This window comes from Hibiscus syriacus, unplaced genomic scaffold (assembly GCF_006381635.1).
Source record: "Hibiscus syriacus cultivar Baekdansim isolate YM2019G1 unplaced genomic scaffold, ASM638163v2 tig00004355_pilon, whole genome shotgun sequence".
NCBI lineage: Eukaryota > Viridiplantae > Streptophyta > Magnoliopsida > Malvales > Malvaceae > Hibiscus > Hibiscus syriacus.
This window is the reverse complement of record NW_024062011.1, coordinates 1,160,829-1,176,716: the sequence shown is the minus strand read 5'-3', so window position 1 is coordinate 1,176,716 and position 15,888 is coordinate 1,160,829.

Below are 15,888 nucleotides of genomic sequence, written 5' to 3'. Positions count from 1 at the left end.
AATGAAAATGATTATATGTATTTATATGAAAAGTGATGAAAGAGATATGAAATGAGAAATGTATTCATATTTAAGCCTATGTTATATGATACGAGAGCTATAGGTATAATTAGCATGCCAAGAGTCGAGGGATTATCAGTGGTCCTTCGGGACATAGTGGTTCTTCGGAACAATCAGTGGTCATTCGGGACAAATATTCAGTGCCCCTTGAGGGAATTATACGAACTGTGGTGACAGCATAGTGCACAACCTCTATGTACTCACATACATTTGTTCTTAATAATGTACATGGGCAACTCAAAGATAAATTAAAGTGAAATTGGTATGAGAATGTATGTGATATATATACATGTTATCATCATATATGTTATCGTGTAATCGATACATGAACATTGGAATGTCCTGATTAATGGTAAGAATGCATGTTCATAAATTCATGATTATACATGTGAATACATACATTTATATCATGCCTCACTAATTTTATGACTTAGTGTGTAAGTGATTTACACGTAGGTACCAAGAATCAGGAAGAGCGGAAATAGGGTGGCAAGAACAGCAGCACTGCTAGCGGATCAGATCAGAAGTAACTGATAAAGTATGTATTTTGTCATGTATAGTATGTTGGCATGTAAGTAAAGTGTTAGTTATGAATGCTCTGATCGATTTTGGTTGTTTTGGTCAATCCATGTAAATAAACCGCTTTTATTTTAATGAAAGTTTTAAATTTCCCTGTTTTCTTTAAGTGTCAGAGTTTGAAAAGTCAATGTGACACCTCAGACTCGTATTCGGGTCGGATACTGGTTGGGGGTGTTACAATGATGGAGCAATAAGTGACATCCATTCAGCAAGCATAAGCAGCACACAAAGAGAGGGGGAGCAGCACGTGGAAGACAATTTCCAGCATTGTTTTAGCTAACCCATGCTTGATGACTCAACTATGCACTCACATAGTGGAGACATGTCATACATGCCTATAATAAACCAATTTCCAGCATTATTTTTAGCTAAACATGTCCAGCAAATACCATGAGGAACAGAATGCACGATCTAGTGGAGCACTATCAAAGCATTTCCAGCTCACAATCCATGACTGAAGAGATATTGGAAGCAAGGAATCTGTTTGGCAAGAGAAGGCCACCAGCTATCATAAAAAAGGGAGAACCAGCAGCAGTTAAGGGGGGTTTCACGAGCAAAAGGGAGGTTCACAAACCGCACGGAAAAAGGGCATGCACGCCTAGTTGTTGTAAGAGATCCTACACAGAAGAGGAACGAGGAGCTCTCGTTTTCAACAGAAAAAATAGTGTGTAAAGGGATTTTCATCTCCCATTTTTTATCATTCGAAAGAAGCAATTTACGGGTGTCCATTCCCGATTTTGTTGATCATTCATGAGCGATGTAATCAAGTGTAATTCGGGAATGAAAGAAAGCAATAGAAAAGGTGAATGGTAATTTCATGAGGTATATATTATTATTCGTTTTCGATTTACAGTGCTTGTGTATGTGTGTTTAAGGATGAAATGCGGGTAAATAATAAATAGGAGGGTCATTTGCCTGTGTTGTGCTTGTAGGAGGGCTGAGGGTCACGTCCCTATGTCGGTTAATGTCTTGCATGAAGATTTTGAGGGTTAGGTTTAGTTGAAAGTAAGTTTTATATTAGGTTTTTAGGGTTAATTGCTTTAAGGTCACCACACATTTGCCATATATTTTCGTTTTGGTCCTAGAATCGAGCCTTTTCTATTTTTAATTTGGTATTTATATTTCATGCATGTTTGATTTTAGTCCCAAATATGAATGTATTTAAATTCTGCTATTTAGACATTTCACTTTTATTTTCTTTATATTTTGTTTTAGTCCCTAGGTCGAAGTTTGCATGCATCTAATTCTGTCTATCTATTTTATGTTCATTTAATTTTCGTCCTAAATGTTGATTTGTTTAATTTATGTTGTTTAGATATTAGACTTTAAGGTTTTTGCATGTCACATTTTAGTCATGTGGATATGTTATTTTAAGTTTATGTGATGTTGCATATTTGGCATAATATTTTCTCGGTTTTCATTTTAGTTTTATAGGTGGTATCGGTTTTATTTTGATCTTGGTATATGTAATGCATGGATAGGCTTTTTTGTGATCTTTGTTTAATAGTGATTTTAGCTTTAGATTTATTTACTCATTTATTTTAATCACATGTTCAATTAATTTTTACATGACATCCATTTTGCAGAATTTGCATGATATCCTCATAGCATAACTCGACACGATTACATAATTTAACTAAGGGTAATATCCTTTTAATTTAAAACTGTTTAAGTGGGTTGTCTTAACTGATTAGATATATGCTTTTGACGATTTTAAATTAAAACTGTATCCCATTAGTGACACAAAAAATGTTTCATCTCTTTAAAATTTGGAAACGGAAGAAAAAGAAATATTCGGCTATTTAAATTTATCGAGAAGAGGTAGTTAGAACTTATCTAAGATCTTGTCTCGATATTTATAAATAATCGAATATTCTTTATCTTTCTAAAGACTTGGTAATTTTAATTTAATCTATTTTGGTGCTTTTGAATATGTAAAATTCACTTGTCGTTTTGTCGGGGATCATAAACCAAATTAAACTCGAATTTGTAAATTTCATTGCAAAGACTTTAATTAATCGACTAGGTACCGATTTAGGGCGCTGTGGGGGTGCTAATCCTTCCCCACGCGTAACCGACTCCCGAACCCATTTTTTGGTAACGTAGACCGTAAATTTGTTGTTTAAATTAAAATCATTTTTTATTTAAAATGACAACGTTTTTGGGTGTCCAATCACACCCTAATCAAAGATTGGTGGCGACTCCTCGAACCGTATGTTTTTATCGTAAAGGAATTTCCAAATTTTCGAAACGAGAAGTTTTCTAAAATCGCATTGTTTTTAATTAAAAATTAATCAATTAAGTGGAAAATTAAAAATGATGTGGTTTTCAAAAATCTCGCCCCACCGTAAAAAAATCGTTTCGACAGCGGCGTTTCAACAACCAAAGCCACTAAAGTTCACCTCTATTGTAGCGTTTTTATAACAAACGCCACTAAGGTACGCCTCTATTGCGGTGTGTTTATAACAAACGCCACTAAGGTACGGCTCTATAGAGGCGTTTTAGTGACAAACGCTACTAAGGTTCGCCTCTATTGCGGCGTTTTAGTAACAAACGCCATTAAGGTACGGATCTATAATGACGTTTTATTGGCAAACGTTGATAATTTTTACATTCAGTGGCGTTTTTTTATAACATTGTATGTGAAATCTTACTGGCGTTTACACTATAAACGCCGCGAAAAACGCCGTTATAGAACCATTATGCTGTAGTGCGTCGGCAGAGATCGATGAGTCTTAAAGGTTTTCACCAAATTCGCCTGACCATTTTAAACGTAAATCCATTATTCGTTGAATCGAAAAATAACTCAACTCAATAAATCTAATGAAGATTAAGGTTCGATGAAACATCAGTGTTGAAAATCAAAATCAACCGAGAGAAAAAGTTATATACAATAATTTCTACTTTATTATATTAGATGTCTTGAAATATTGTAATGAAAATTGAATCCCTAACCATTATGATGCTACATAAATTTTATTCTCAAATTTATGTTCATGAAAAAAGTACAATTAAAAAATATTTATAAAATTTAATTATATAAATGTTTTAAATTTGACGTATGAATAAAAACTGTATAACATATTTTAAAGGTGTGAAGATAAGAACAAATAATTTGGTTGGTTGGTCACCGTAGGTGAAGGTCAATGAGTCTCAATTTTTTTATCAAACTCGTCAGACCCTTCTAAACGTAAATCCATTATTTGTTAAATCGAAAAACAATTCAAACTCATTAAATAAAATGAAGATTAAGGTTCGATGGAACATCAGTGTTGAGAATCAAAATCAACCGAGACAAAAATTATATACAATAATTTCTACTTTATCATATTAGATGTCCTGAAATATTGTAATGAAAATTGAATCCCTAACCATTATGATGCTGCATAAATTTTATTCTCATATTTATCTACATGAAAAAATGTAATTAAAAATATTTATAAAATTTAATTATATAAATGTTTTAAATTTTACGTATGAATAAAAAATATATAATATATTTTAAAGGTGCGAAGATAAAAGCAAATTATTTAGTTGGTCGGTCAAATTGTTCATCTAATAGTTAGATATTCGAATGTAAAAAATCAATTTCAATTGGTGATTTAAATTGTTCATCGAAAAACATTTGTTTACTACTTCCACCACATAATCGTAGCGGTCTTTAATTTGTGATTTAATCTGAGGACAAATCACTGATTTTCTGCTACCGTGATGAGCTTCTTGATGTGCTGTCACCTTTCTTTAATCATTCATACGCGGCCATTTCATCTTCAAGTTTTAATGATTTTGCTGCCTTCAATTCATTTCTCATTTGCCACATACTATAGTTGCTTTGCTTATCCCAAATGCTTGCCATAAATTACATTATTTGTTGTACATTTTTCTCAATCACAAATGGGTAATTTATGAACCATGTATGCCTTGTCAACAGTCAAAGTTAAAAAAATCAGGTTTGAATTATAACAAACTCTTGGTGTATATTTTAATAGTGAAAAAAAATGTCCGGAAAAAGACTGAATCTATTCCAAGTTTTTAGCATCATCTAAAAGAACATGTCAAAGTCTTTCAATAGTTTCTTTTCCATGGATGATGTGAGCTCCAAAACAATAATCGCAAGTTGCTAATGTAAATCTTTGAAGCTTCATAAACCATGTAAAGCATATATATATATATATATATATATATATATATATATATATATATATATATATAGCATCTATTTACAGTCGGATGCAGTAAAAATGGCTGCCATTTCAGGCTATTTCGCAGTCTTTCTAATCTTGGGGCTGTTAACATCCGATGCTGCAGGTTTCATGGTGGAAGCCATTGAAGCATTTCCTGGATCTTCCAAGTATGTACTGCATGCAGAAAAAGGCAAAAATGGTCCCGCACCACCTTCCCCTACCAAAAGGGGTCCCGTTCATCAACGTCCGACATCACCACCATCACCGCCTTCGACATGATCGATGAATACAGTACTCGATCCCTTCCGCTAAGAAATATGGTTAATGCGTCTGCGAACATCAAATAAATGAATGTTGAAAGGAAAAACGAATATATATATTGTGTGATCTGTCAAAGGTGTCGATTGTTCATTGTTGTACTTTTTAATTTTGAAAAATAGATTGTTGAAATTTACGTATAATTGATTAGTAAAGATGTGTTCGCCATTTCCTTTTACACTTCAACATGAATAAAGATTTTGTTGGGTAAATAAAATTAAGAAATTTTAAAATTTAATTGATTGATTGATTGAATACTTATTAACACTTTAACATGAGATTACTTGTATTATCAAGATTGAAACTTTAAGATATTGAGTGATCATATATCGATCTATATATATATTTTTTAATTGTAATTATAGTTTAAACACTATAAAACTGTACTGAGATGTAAGTAATAGAAAATAACTAAAAAGTAGTTTGTATTTGATGCATTAATTATATATAATTTTATGCATTGTCATAAATAAAATTATGATACATCATAAAAATAAATTAAATAAATTTTATTTTGAAATTTTATGATAAAGTATAACCACATAACTTATTAACAATGTGTTAAATATTTTTTTTAAATACGAAATAAGGTCACTTCAAATAAAATTTTAATTTAGTAAGAAAAGTTATTTTTTAATATCTAATAGTCATTAATTTTAAATATATTTAAATTTGGATCAAATCAAACTAGATCCTAAAAGGAAAAAGGAGACCATAGTAACGTATTGGTTTTAATATAATGATTTCGTATATGATATTTACTAATACTATGTAATTAAAAAAAAAAACTCGTTTGAGATACGCATGGTCCAATGAAACTAACTTATATATTAAAGTAAAATTCACTGTAGAAAATAAGAAAAAATATTAATTAAATCCAAGACTTGAAAGAGTCATGCTGTACGGAAAGGAGAAAGAAAGAAAGAGTCGTGATGTTATTTATCCCAAATATCTACATCTTAAATAATATTTTATCTTACATGCCACCCTCAATGCTCTTCCCATGAAATTGTATAGACAATTAACATGATAAGTAATAAAATACAAAGATAATAAACCTTTCCAACAGTAATTTTTTATTCTATTCAAAGTAAAAAAGAGAAAAAAAAAATAACACAGTTTGATAAGTTATACAATCTGATGAATCATGCAGAAATTTCCTCCCAATTATAAAATATATGTTACACGTATACAAGAGCATAAAGCTGCGAAATCTTTGATTTCGATCCATATATTGATTCTTTCGCAGTTTGGTTTAGGAAGATAGACGAGTATAATTTCATAATTTTATATTGCATCTGCTTCTATGGAGCGAGAATAGGTATAAATTTAATAGGTAGATATTTGAATGTAAAAAATTAATTTCAATTGGAACGAGAATGAGTATAAATTTAGTGGATAGTAAACGGATACTGATGTAAAAAGTCATATTCTCAGTGGTAGTAGGTATGTGATGAGTTTGAGACCTTAACTGTCTTGCATCTGCCCGTCCATTAACTACCCAGGAAATTTCGAACTACTATGAATTTATCTATAATTTCAGAGGCTGTTATGTAAATATTAAGATTTTATATGACATAACTTGTAATTTAACTAAATGTTAGGGACATGTTTATCTTATGTTTTGTTGCTTATGTAATGGGGTGTTTGTTTTATCTTTTGTTACTTATGTAATCTGTAAGGTTGTTGCAAGACGGGTATAGATGAGTACAGACGGACATAGAATGGATGGTGAATATCCAGTTGAGTAGTGAATGTGGGGTAGATTTAAGAATATAATTATATGAGTGGGTGTAGATTTAAAAAATTTACTCGTCGTAAGTAATGAGCAAGTGATGTATACAAAAATATCAGGTTAGTATGAGGATGGAAAAAATGATATTCACACCATTCACCCATTTGTTATCTTTACGATTTTACCCCCATAAAGGTGAATTTGAATTCACTATTTTAGACGTCAAAAGTCATATGTTTTTTTCCCTCTTCGCAAATAGGGGCGTAAATGAATCGAACTTAAACGAATAAGATTATGTTTATATTCACTTATTTATTTTTAAAGATGTTTTTGTTCGGCTTGTGTTCGTTTGAATTTTCAATATCATGTTCATGTTCTTTTATTTATTTTTGAATGTGTCCATGTTCATTTATTTATTTTTCACGAACATGTTCGTTTAATGTTCGTGAACATGTTCGTTTAATGTTCGCGAACGTGTTCGTGAACATGTTTGTTTAGTGTTCATTTAGTATTGTTTTAGTGTTTGTTTATCATTCGTTTATATATTCGATTTTTAATTTCATTTACAAGCTAAAGAAAAATTATAAAATTACGCCATTGGTGTCTAAACTCCTTAAAATCCATAGTTTAAAACGAAACTTTTATTATGTGTTCTATTTAATCCATTTCTTCACCAATATTTAAAATATAAAAAAATAAAAGGAAAAGGAGAATCGGATAAACGAGTTTGTTAATGAAAATAAATGAACGAGTTGATAAACGAACGAGTTGATAAACGAACTCATAAACAAGCTTTTTCGTAAACATAAACGAACCGAACACACCTTTGTTAGTGTTCGTTCATTTATTAAATGAACATAATTTTTTTTGTTCATGTTCGTTTATTTAACTTAACAAACGAACGTTATACAAACAGTTCACGAATAATTCACCGAACGCTCTGTTCATTTACACCTTAATCACAATTCTCTTCCGTCCCTTAGAATTCTTTCTCTTCGAATATTAAAATTAATGCAACTTGAATTTTATTTTTCTTATTCGAAATATATGAATTTGTTAATATCATGATAATCTTCAATGTTTTCAAAACCGGACCGGACATTGAACCGGTGAAGGTACTGGTTCACTGGTTCACTGGTTCAATCGGGTTCAACCGCGGTTGAACCGGATTTTATATAAAATAATATATTTTTTTTAATTTTACATAATATTCAAAGCAATATTAATATATATGTAACATTTTTTTTTAAGTTTACAATATTAAAAGGTATAAAAATATCACAAGTCATAACATATATAAATGAAAAACCATAAAATCAAGTGAAACAAAATGATTCAAATCAACTACAACATAATATTTAAGGTAAAACATATTAAATAATAAATATAATTATATAACTATAATCAAAAAAATAAAATTGAGGCTTAAAAAAATCATAACAAATGATGTCATTTGGTTTAATTGTTTTAAAAAAAACAATCTCACATGGCTAAGAAACATAGAAGAGTATCCCAAAAGTTTAAAGAGTAAAAATATGATAACAAAACAATCCCACATGGCTAAGAAACATAGAAGAGCATCCCAGCTTACTTCTATAAATAATAGAGGTAATTTGACATTCAAAATCATGGAGTCTTTTGGTGAGCACAAAGCGAATTATTCTTTCGCTTCAATTGAGCTCAAATTTTAGGCTTCAATTGAGCTCAAATTTTAGGTTTCAATCGAACTTCTAAATTTTTTTTTGAGTTTGAGCCTTTTCGATTTCAAGTTTTAATATTATATTTCGAGTTGATAATTTTTAGCTCGTGAGTTTTTGAGTCGAGTTGAGCTTTCTTTTAAAGTTTTCGAGTTTGATTCGAGCTCAGCAATACTCGAATTTGACTCGGCTCCTTGAACAAACGACGTCGTTTGGTTTAATTTTTTTTTTTAAAGAAAAAAAGTGAACCGACGGTTCAAACCGGTTTTGCTGGTTTTTAGCCGGTTCACCCCGGTTTTCAGCTGGTTTCTTTATCGGTTCTGTGCTAATCTGATTTTGGGAGTTAACCGGACTGGACAGGCCACCGGTTCATGGTTCAACCGGTCGAACTGGCCGGTCCGATCCGGTTTTAATAACATTGATAATCTTACAAGTGACGTTTAATTTCACAATATATATTTTATTTATTATCATCAAGAACGTCTTATTTTATGATAATGTATTTATCAACACATACACGTTGCAAACTTTGAAGTATTTATTTAACTCTCATTTGGTTTAGTACTTACTACATACTAAACAGTATGTACTCGTACTGGTCTTTAAGAAAATATGTCTTGAATGTAGAGCTCTATTCATTTGAAAATCTTATTTCCGTAGACTTTAAAACAAAGAAAAAATGGATAAATACAATTATATATATTTGTTATAATTTAAAATTTAAAATTTCAATCCCTAACATTGTAACCTACGCCCCTCCTTGAATGCACCAACTTGATGCCATTGACTTTCGAAGTTAAACACCAACTTGATGTCATTGACTTTTGAAGTTAAACACCAACTTGATGTCTTAAAAAATGTAGGATCACATGCTATTTTTCAAATTGGTTATAACCTTTATTTCAAGGTTAGACTTTTTCATGTCATGATGTTCTACCTTATATATATTATTAAAATAATAAAATAATATATATAATGATTCAATGATATATGAATATTAAAGATTACTCAAACATAAAACTTTTAGTGAAGGTATTTTAAAAATATTAGGGTAAAGTACACAAACAGTCCCTGACTATAAGACACTGCTTTGTTGAGTCCCTCGACTATTAAAATTTACAAAATGATCCATCGACTATAGGATGTTGCTTTGTTGAGTCCCTCAACTATTAAAAGTTACAAAACAGTCACCCGGCTATTCATTATGTTTCAAACTCGTCATTTTTTGATAAAAAAGTAACAACATTTTGAGTTGGATGTTAATATGATGTATGAGATATGATAGTCGTTTGAGATTATGGGATCAAATTTTATCATATCTTAGACATCAAATTAATATTCAGCTTAGACTATCGTAAATTTTTAATGGAAAAAAGACGGATTTGGAACATAATAAATAGTCAGTTGGCCATTTTGTAACTTTTAATAGTCGGTAGAATACAAAAAATAACGTCTTATAGTTGGGCGACCATTTGTGTACTTTACCCTGAATTTTTTTATGATAGCATTTATAATTTTTTATTAAATTTTTAATGAGATAGAATGATAATTATAAAAAAAACTATGATGTTAAAAATAAATAAAAAAAATACTTACATTTTACAAATTTTAATTGATTGGAATGATTCTCTCCATTAAATGTCCTGTATACATACTCAAAATAAAGCAATCTATCTTAGCCGCGTAATTGAACTAACACAAGAGGTAATAAAATAATAATTAGCTTTCAAATATTTGACAGATTATTAATTAAAGAAGTTCTACTTAAGTTCGTTAAATAAGTTAATCCAATTAATTAAGTCCTTATATATATATATATATATATGAGAGTTAGAATTGTGTTCAGCTTATCTCGTACATAATAATAATACTAGAATGAAAGGTTCCTTGGCTGTAATCTTAACACTGTTGGTCTTCGGAATTCTTGATGGAATCGGTGATCGAATGTGCAATGGCAGCGAAATTCAGCTGCATTCCTTCCGAGCCGCCTGGAGGTTGCGGTTCGACAACTTTCGGAGCATTATTTATCCAGCACCAAAACCTCAAATAGCAAAACACGCCGGGTATACACCACCAGGCCACGGATATCGCTAGGGGATCCAGAATCACCGTTGCCACCAGTAGCACTGCCGCCGCCATCACCGCTGCCTCCACCACATTCGCTCTTTTTCAGGCCTATCTATGGTGGCGAAAGACCTGGGAACGGGAGAGGAATGATCCCATAACATGTTTCTATTTTACTAGTGTCCACTTCGATTCTTCCTTTCCTGGTCAAAATTTATAGGAGTGTCAATCGGTCATCTCTATTTGTAATTTATTTGAATATTTCATCCATAAATAAAAGCTATGGTAATTTTATTAGTGTAATATTCAAATGAGTTTTTTTCAATGATAGAGTCTTGAAAAATTAAATTGTAGTCATGTCGTCTTATTGCTGAGAATCATACTGTCTTAGCCCTATCTTCAACCAGAGAAAATGAGTGGCAGATCTTGTTGTTTAATGTCCTGTCCGAAATTGTGAAATCAAGATCTAATTGTTAACATTTCAATTTAAAATTTTAAAAGTGGTATAACGCTAGAAGTATTACTATTGTAAAGCAGATCATTAGCCCTAATTAAATAAATAAAAATAAATCTACTATAAAAGGATTGTTGTGTTAAAAACAAATCTGTCATGGTTGATGTAATCATTGAATTAGACATCATATGCAAAGAGAATTAAGAGTATCAAATCTGAAAAAATAGAAAAAATGTCTAATTTGCCTGATTTTAGAACTACAAGGGACCAAACAAACAATTAAACCCAAAAAACTTTGCGTTCAAGCATTCTCCCACCAACCGGCTATTCCGTCCCGAGTTGAGTCGAGTGGGAACAAGAAGAAAAGCGAACCGGTTTTTGCTGGGGCACGAAATTTTATTTGGCGGAAAAAATAATGAATAAATAAATGATTTTGATAAAAAAATATTTTGGGAGTCGCCATTGACATTTTTGGGTTAGGTAAGTCAAATACCTAAAATCAATCTTTTAAAAATAGTTTTTAAGAAAACATAATTTAAAAGATAAACTGATCTGCGTATAACAAAAAAATATTTTTAGTAAAGAATGGATTCGTGGTCGATTATGTTTAGGGAATGATTATCACCCCTATAACGCCCAAAATTGGTACTCATTAATTATAAATTGTCTCTATTATTGGAATTTTAAAAATTCAAAATATATTTAATTTATAATTCTATTATTTCAAATTTATTAGTATAATTTTAAGAAAATATTTATATTTTTATAAATAAGATATTTATTTACTTAGAAATATCAGAAAATGACTTCTAGGTGCTTTAAGACAGCCTTTTTCTTAATATTAAAAAAATAAATATTAATAAAACATTTCTCTAAAAATAATTAAAATAAATTAATATATAATTTATAAAAATAGAATATTTATTTATTTAAGAATATCAGAAAATGACTTCTAGGTGCTTTAAGACAGCCCATTTTTTAATATTAAAAAATAAATAAATATTAAAATATGATTATTTTTCCTAAAAGTAATTTATATAAAATTAAATTTATAAATAGGATTTTTATTTAATAGAAAACAAATAATAAATAAATAAATATTATATATTATATATATATATATATATATATATATGACTAAATAATAATATAATAATAATAATAATAATAATAATAATAATAATTAAATATATTGAAAATAAACATATAAAATTAAAACAATAACTAAAATAAGTAAAATTAAAAAGTAATAAAACTTGTAAAATAAATGAAAGTATTAAAATTAGTGATTAAATTAGAACATATTAAAATTAAATATCCTAATTTGTAATTAATTATTTAATATTACAGTGGCTAAGTATGCTATTTTTCCTATTATTAATTTAGGGGCTAAAATAAATAAATATCAAATTTGAATATTAAATTAAAACAAATTAAACATGTTGTTTGGGATTAAAATATTAATTAATAAAATTATGAGGACTAATTATAATATATACCATAAAAATATATAAATAAGTCAGTGACTAAATTATAAAATAAATAAAATTAAGGGACCAAATTAAAAGGATCGAAATTTAATTTCAGTGACTAAATTGAAATGTTACAAATCTATGGAGATTGCGGAAAAGGTTTAGCCATATATGAAATTATAGACATACCCCTCCCCAAAACGGCGTTGTTTGAGAATGGGTATTTAAACCCTAATATGGCCGGCCCTTATGGCCTTATTTCTCATTTTCTCATTTCCTCTTCTCTCTCTAAAATTGAGAGAAGCAATTCTCTCTAGCTTCCCTCGCTAGAGGGAATCCGGCAGTCGTCGGCCACCGTTCTTCGGATCCGATCGTCGCCGTCGGCCACTGTGAATGGTGGTCGGAATTTCCAAATCTCCCTAAAATATAGATTCCGACTCCTTAAAGCCGAATCCGACACTCTTTTTTTCTAAAACCGCCTATTATTTCCTAGATCTAAGAAAACTATCTTCGAGATTTTAATTTTTCAGCAACACGTGGAGGCGCAGGGATGCTCCGGTGGCCGTGTTTCTTCTCGGTAAGTCTCTTTTCTTCTTTTGATTCACGATTGGCTATTGTGGTTGCTGTGGGTGTATTTTTTTTGTTCTCTGTGTTCTCTCTCTTGTCCCTCGTTCTTTGCAGGTGGTGGCTTTTATATCCTCGTCGGAGCTTGCTTCGGACCGGTCACAAGGGTTGAGTTCGGTGAGTCACCGAACTTGTTGTGACTCACCAAAAAATGGTGACATGTGTGTGGTTGTTGTTGTGGCAACAAAGCTTCTAGAGTCTCCTGTTGGCGACGTGGCAGCGTGTGGAGTGGTGTGGAACGGCATAGATCGGCGGCAACAAAGGAGGCGACCGCGTGTCCCTAGGGTTTATTGCTGGGATCATTGGATCGTTGGATCAAAGTTAGATCCAACGGCTGAGAAGGAGCAACGGCTGGAGCTGAGATCAAACCCTAAATGGGTTTTAGAGTTTTTGCTAGGCCAATTTGGGTTCGGTTCTTGTAACTGGGCCGGTCTGGATTGGGTTGGGTCTGATTTGGGCCTGAAATGTAAAAATAATAATAATATTAATAATATTAATAAATAATATAATATAAAAATAATAGTATAAATGAAATAATATTAATAATAATAAAAATAAATGGAAAAAAATTAATATCTTCAGTAAGGTTCTGTGTAGTACTTTTGTAATGGGCGTTGATTTCATCTCATTTTAGCCGACTTTTTTATTTGATTTAGAGATATCCTAAGTTGTTATAGCGCATTTTCTAATTTTGTAATCTTGTTTCAGGATTTTTTTTATTTTAAATTTTATAATATTTTTCATCGGTTAATAAAAATAATAGCGAAAGAACGTGTTTAGTGACTAATTTACAATTTAATAACTGAAAACCAAAATGAGCTTAGAAAGTAGAGTTGTGAATGCTTGGAATGTAAGTGTTCAAGGGTTGGCAATTTGACTTTCACTGTATTTTTGACAAAGTTAGCTGGCTTCCACTGCTACAATTGAAAGAAAGGTGAACAAGCATTGACTTACTTGGACAGCCAAAATATAATATATTTACATACACACGGAATTCGTAGGTAAGTATTGAGCCTCCATGGATTCCAAGTTTTTTCTTCTAATGTTCATGTTGATCTCTGGCCTCTTGCTTTCTCAAAATGAAGCTGTTCCGGCGTCTTATTCTGGAACAATCCGTCCCGGCCGCGACTTTGCATACGAGTTAAAGGCGGTGTCGAAGCGAGTGACTAAATTGTCACCACCGCCGTCACCTAGGCTTCGCCTTCCTCCGCAGCATATAGATTCGCCGCCGCCGCCGATTTACATCTGAGCTTATCAACCCAACATAATCAGCTCAAAGCCTAGCAATAGCACCAGTGGTTCGTAGAGAGAGTCTCATATGGGAAGTTTGATGCGCCGTAGAGTGTTGTAGTCCACAATAGAAGATACATAAAAACTGAACTTTGGTTTTTGAGCTTACCAGCATGTGCTCCAATAAACTTGTAGATGGTGATACTATTTGCTTTTCTTTTGCTCCTCTGCTTTCGTCTTTGTTTAGATTTCTATGTTATTCCTTTTGTTAATACAAGTTCATTCCAAGGACCACACAATTAAATTTAAAAATCGGTGAAAAGGATTCCATGGTTCCTATTAATAACCGGTGAGTTTCACAAATTATATAATCATTTAACTCTCATAATTTGACTGATTAACAATAGATTAATCGCTTTTAATAGTAAGCATCCGACCTATAATTAATTAACAATGGATTGAAAAAACACCAACTCCACTTTAATTGTATGGTCTTTATTTATTTATTTTACATTTTTTTACGAAGTTAGCTACAAATCACCAACTCCACTACAAGTTGAAATATATATACAAATCACCAACTCCACTACAAGTTGAAATATATATAGGCCTATGTTGCTTTGGATCCAACGCACGAACTTGACTGTGTTGTCTAACCAGAGACAATTATAATTTAAATATATCTTTTAGTTGAGCTTTGAGCTACCAGGAACGTCGACTCTAGCTGGCTGATAATATATATATACAGAATGCACCAGAGAGTCTATTCCACATTATCTCTCAAGCATAACCATGGATGTCAAATCTTGGTTTCTCATATTTATATTGGTCAATGGGCTCTTACTTTGGCAAAATGAAGCGTCTTATTCCAAACCAAACCCATCAGGCAGCCATTTTCCGAACAAGTTAAAGTGGGTGTCTAAATTACCACCACCGCCATCGCCTAAGCTCCAGACTCCTTCGTATCAAAATTCATCGCCACCACCGATCTACATCTGCGCTTATTAACCCAACTTATTCAGCTCAAAGCTAAGCACACCACTGGTTCGTATTCCTGCAGGCTCCTACTTTGTATTTTTGTTTAGCTTGACTTTTGTCTTTGTAAAGTCGATCATGATGTTGTTATCATGAAAAATTGGCCTTTAGTTGCAAAGATGGACGCCCATTTGTTAGTATGTGGAGGGTAGAGTATTTAAATGGCATGAACCAAAACTTGGCTGAGAAGAATTAATCCATCTATGCATACATAAATTTTATGTTTTTGCAATAAAATTATAATCTTTGATACTATTACTTCTCTCTTTTTTTTGTTATGCACATTATCTTAATGAGAAATATGACAAGTTGATGACGATTTAAGTCTTCTTAATTATGTTATAATAGGATAAAAATTAATCTAATTATTCTGTACTCTTCGAAAATGCTATTAGTTGGCTATGCTATTTTCTCTCTTTTTAATTTTACATTAAAA